Raw genomic sequence first — 6000 nt, 5'->3', positions numbered from 1 at the left:
GACTGTGCACCCCCTGTGGCACTCTAAAAACCTCCTTGCGTAGGTCTCCACCTCTGACCATGGTGTACAATATCTGGCCTTATATCCGGTTGAAGTTTGGTGGCATTGGGGTGTCTGGTGATTGGAGCAGGGTAGAACTGGCCTGGGAGCTCTTAGTCAGAGTCCTGCACATCAGCAGCACAGGGTATATGGTCGCTAGCAGCTGGGATTGAGTGGCAGCTGCTTTCGGCAGACCCCCGTGTGACTGAGCAGCCCTATTTAGGGACCACACTGCTCACCCCAACTGGGGACGGGCCTAGAAAAGGTGGGCTAAAAATTGTCCACTCAACCACTGCTCTCCAGAAAGAACATTGTTGCCCGTCTGCAGTTTGTAAAGATCACGTGGACAAGCCAGAAGGCTCTTGGAAAAATGTTTTGTGAATGGATGAGACCAAAATAGAACTTTCTGGTTTAAATGTAGAAGTGTTATGTTTGGAGAAAGGAAAACACTGCATTCCAGCATAAGAACCTTATCCCATCTGTGAAAAAATGGTGGTGATAGTATCATGGTTTGGTCCTGTTTTTCTGCATCTGGGCCAGGACAGCTTGCTATCATTAATGGAACAATGAATTCTAAATTATACCAGCGAATTCTTCAGAAAAATGTCAGGACATCTGTCCATGAACTGAATCTCAGGGTGTGTCATGCAGCAAGACGACAACCCTAGGCACACAAGTCATTCTACCAAAGAACAGTTAAAGAAGAATAAAGTTAATGTTTTGGAATGGCCAAATGAAAAGTCCTGACTTTAATCCAATCGAAATGTTGTGGAAGGACCTGAAGCAAGCAGTTCATGTGAGGAAACCCACCAACATCCCAGAGTTGAAGCTGTTCTGTACAGAGGAATGGGGTAAAATTCCTCCAAGCTGATGTGCAGGACTGATCAGCAGTTACCAGAAACGTTTAGTTGCAGTTATTGCTGCACAAGGGGGGGGGGGGGGTCATACTGAAAGCAAAGGTTCACATACTTTTGCCATATGTAATATTGGATCATTTTCCTCAATAAAGAAATGACCAAGTATAATATTTTTGTCTCATTTGTTTAATTGGGTTCTCTTTATTTCTCTTTATCTACTTTTACGACCTGTGTGAAAATTTGATGATGTTTTAGGCCATATTTATGCAGAAATATAGAAAATTCTAAAGGGTTCACAAACTTTCAAGCACCACTGTATATATGTATGTGTGTGTGTGTGTGTGTGTGTGTGTGTGTATATATATACACTCACCGGCCACTTTATTAGGCACACCTGTCCAACTGCTCGTTAACGCAAATTTCTAATCAGCCAATCACATGGCAGCAACTCAATGCATTTAGGCATGTAGACATGGTCAAGACGATCTGCTGCAGTTCAAACCGAGCATCAGAATGGGGAAGAAAGGTGATTTAAGTGACTTTGAACGTGGCATGGTTGTTGGTGCCAGACGGGCTGGTCTGAGTATTTCAGAAACTGCTGATCTACTGGGATTTTCACGCACAACCATCTCTAGGGTTTACAGAGAATGGTCCGAAAAAGAGAAAATATCCAGTGAGCGGCAGTTCTGTGGGCGAAAATGCCTTGTTGATGCCAGAGGTCAGAGGAGAATGGCCAGACTGGTTCGAGCTGATAGAAAGGCAACAGTAACTCAAATAACCACTCATTACAACCGAGGGATGCAGAAGAGCATCTCTGAACGCACAACACGTCGAACCTTGAGGCAGATGGGCTACAGCAGCAGAAGACCACACCGGGTGCCACTCCTGTCAGCTAAGAACAGGAAACTGAGGCTACAATTCGCACAGGCTCACCAAAATCGGACAATAGAAGATTGGAAAAACGTTGCCTGGTCTGATGAGTCTCGATTTCTGCTGCGACATTCGGATGGTAGGGTCAGAATTTGGCATCAACAACATGAACGCATGGATCCATCCTGCCTTGTATCAACGGTTCTGGCTGGTGGTGGTGGTGTAATGGTGTGGGGGATATTTTCTTGGCACACTTTGGGCCCCTTAGTACCAATTGAGCGTCGTGTCAACGCCACAGCCTACCTGAGTATTGTTGCTGACCATGTCCATCCCTTTATGACCACAGTGTTCCCATCTTCTGATGGCTACTTCCAGCAGGATAACGCGCCATGTCATAAAGCTCGAATCATCGCAGACTGGTTTCTTGAACATGACAATGAGTACACTGTACTCAAATGGCCTCCACAGTCACCAGATCTCAATCCAATAGAGCACCTTTGGGATGTGGTGGACCGGGAGATTCGCATCATGGATGTGCAGCCGACAAATCTGCAGCAACTGCATGATGCTATCATGTCAATATGGACCAAACTCTCTGAGGAATGTTTCCAGTACCTTGTTGAATCTATGCCACGACGGATTAAGGCAGTTCTGAAGGCAAAGGGGGGTCCAACCCGGGTACTAGCAAGGTGTACCTAATAAAGTGGCCAGTGAGTGTATATATATATATATATATATATATATATATATATATGTAATCCAGTGAGTCAAGTAAATTCTTTATGAGACAGTACAAGCCTGTTTCCATGCCGTAAGCAATCATCAGCTGTCAATAAATCTGCTTTAAAGGGATTATTTATGGCAGGAAACAGGCTTGTACTGTCCCCTAAAGAATTTACTTGGACTCGCTGGATTATTTTGCTCCTTACTTGTTGAGCACTTTCCCTACCGTTGAGTGTTTCTTTTAACAGTGTTATATATATGTGTGTGTGTGTGTGTGTGTGTGTGTGTGTGTATATGCATGTGTGTGTGTGTGTGTGTGTGTTTATGTATATAGTATGTATGTATATATGTATATAAGTTTGGCTGTTCCCAAACTTGTGCCCGTCTATCTACCAGTCTGTGTTTCCGTCTGTCTCTGTCTGTGATGAACATGTTTTTGATGAAATAAAAACACCTTGCCCTCCCCATAAAACCTAAAACACCACAAGTACTACCTAAGTATACCTGTGCAGCTGTGCTGTCTGTTTGTGTGTGTGTGTGTGTGGGGGGGGGTTGTACAGAAAGGCTTTCATCTTCTAAAGTGGTTCCTGTTGCTTAATTAGATGGCATTTCTCCAGCATCACCACACACACACACACACACACACACACACACACACACACACACACACACACACACACAGCTGCTCAGGTGTTTTTAGAAAGGTCTTTGTTTGCAGTTTCCCCAAACAAAAACCGAATCAGAATCAGTTTACTGCATGCATGTGTGTATTAACGGCGAGAGGGAGGAAGAGGGACTTGTTGGAAGCCAAGGCAGAGGGTCCCAGTGGACTCAAGTTGAAGACAGTTTGGGACGAGAGGACTACTGTGGTCTCGTAGCAGAAGGAGAGGGCGTCGAGGCCGGACTCTCCTTCTAGAAGAACCATTTAAGGATTTGGGAGAGAGGGTATTGAGTTGGAATACTGAGTAGATAGATTTTTCTTTAACTGTCACAGTCAGCTCCTCGCGCTCTTTTTCTCACATGCACAATGAGCACACACACACACACACGCACACACAACGCCTCACTCGTGCATGCACTGTGCATGCACATACAGCCACAGACATACACAATGCACACAAATCTCAGCAACATACCAGCTCATACGTATACACACGCTAATGCATAAACTCACATACACACAAGGCATACACACACACACACACACACACACACACACACACACAGAGAAAGCAGGAAAAAGAGGATAAAAGCCTGTATAGGCCAATTTGACAGCTCCCAGGGAGAGGGAATAGATCACACACAAACACACACACACACACACACACACACACACACACACACACACACACACACACACACACACACACACACACACAGAGAGAGAGAGAGAGAGAAAGTGAGATTTTAAAGAACAGTGAACGGAGCAGACAGACGGCTCTCTTTTCTCTCTTGGTTTAAGTGGACAAGCTCACGGGTGCACCGACCCACATTCAAGCACACACAAAGAAATTGACATAGACACCAATGGGCACACTGTCAAAATGCACACCCGAAATACAGTTCCTCACAAACACACAAGGAAGGTGAAGCTGTCTCTCCCATAGACATGTCTCAACAAAGTTGTTGGCTGTGGTTTGGGTGTCCATAGGAGGGACTTGACCCCTAAAAAAAAACCCTCACAGATGAATGACTGAAAAATCACTCTCACCGTCTGGTGTGCGGGAGAAGAGCGTCCTTCTACCAGAGAGGCTGGCAGAGTTCATACCACCGTGGTAGACAGCACCCCCCTGCCCGGGTTTCCTCAAGCTCCTGAAACCTGATCTCCATTTATTAAAACCCATTTACTAAACATGTGTGTTGAATGATGTAATAGCAGTTCAGTTATTCTTATTTGCGAAACTGAACGCACCAGAGATACGCTGGAGAAGGGTTGTAGTGTGTTGGTCTGCGAAGCCTTGCAGCTGCACTGATGGCGAAATTTGGATAAAATGTAAATAGAAGTGTTTCACCACGATGATCACAGCTCCCGGAGAAAGCCACAACAAAGTCTGTTTGAAGGTCACTGTAAAGTTCATATGAGACCCCTAAATTGGGATCTTTCCCTTACTTGCCTGTTTTATGCCCCCCCCCCGGGCATTCTATTCTATTCTATTCTATTTTATGCTATTCTATTCTACTGTTTGGTCCTGTGTTGTTCTGAGGTAGGCTGTATCATCTCAGTGTCTGTGATAGTGTGGCTAGCACCTTGTCCTATCTGTCTGCATTTCACGTTATCTGTCCATGAGAGTGTGGGAATGGTCTGACTGTTTTGAGAGACAGACAGAGATAGAAAATGAGAGCGAGAAGGAGGGAGAGAGAGAGGGGACAAAGAGAGAGAAAGTTGATATAGTGTTGGAGGATGTGTGTGTGTGTGTGCACGTGTACGTGCGTGTGCGTGCGTCTGTCTGCATATCCGTGTGTAATGTGTGTGTGTCTGTATATATATCATCAGTATGCATGTGTGGTTTGACACCCCATTTGTTGTTTTGCCACATGCTGGGTAGAGGAGCGCTGGTAAACCGAGATGAACTGAACACATCTCCGGAATGTCACGTCAAAGACTGACTGAGTGAGTGGATTTATGAGCGGCTCTGGGGACTACGGAAGGAGATAGATGTAGTGAAGATATGATGAAGACCGAAGGGAATCAAAAGGAAAAGAATTACTAATATAGGAATGAATCAATTGATTGGTTATTTTAATAAACGGATGAATTTACGATCAAATGATTGGCTGACAGGTTGACTGGCTGACCGACTGAATGAATGAATGAATGAATGAATGAATGAATGAATGAATGAATGAATGAATGGATAGCGGCTTGGAGTTAACTGAACATAATGAGTTTTACTTATTTCACTGGGAAGCTGTCGACAATCGGTTAATTGAAAATGAATAACGTAATTCACCAAATTCTCAACCACTGTGGCCATTCACTTTAATCCAAGCGGAACATCTCCACGCTAATGTGCTGAGCTTGCGATGAGGAGAAAAAGCCAGCGCCAATTTAGTGCTTCACTCTCACGGTCTCAACGTGTCACGGAGAGAGAGAGAGAGAGAGAGAGAGAGAGAGAGAGAGAGAGAGAGAGAGAGAGAGAGAGAGAGAGAGAGAGAGAGAGAGAGAGAGAGAGAGAGAGAGCTATACCATTTCTCAGCCGACAGGGAGAGCCAGGGGGAGGGAGAGCGTTTGCATGTTGGAAAACTGCAAAGCGCCAGAACACAGTTGGTGCCCAGTGGAGCGAGAGAGCGAGAGAGAGAGAGAGAGAGAGAGAGAGAGAGAGAGAGAGAGAGAGAGAGAGAGAGAGAGAGAGAGAGAGAGAGAGAGAGAGAGCGAGAGAGAGCGAGAGAGAGAGAGAGAGAGAGAGAGAGAGAGAGAGAGAGAGAGAGAGAGAGAGAGGGCAAAGTAACGAAGCACCGCTCCGCTCCCAAACACGCAATGCGCCGCGACTAAAAAAACAGATCTCCCGCT

Source organism: Lampris incognitus, chromosome 2 (genome assembly GCF_029633865.1).
Source record: "Lampris incognitus isolate fLamInc1 chromosome 2, fLamInc1.hap2, whole genome shotgun sequence".
NCBI lineage: Eukaryota > Metazoa > Chordata > Actinopteri > Lampriformes > Lampridae > Lampris > Lampris incognitus.
This window is presented reverse-complemented; position numbering follows the sequence as displayed.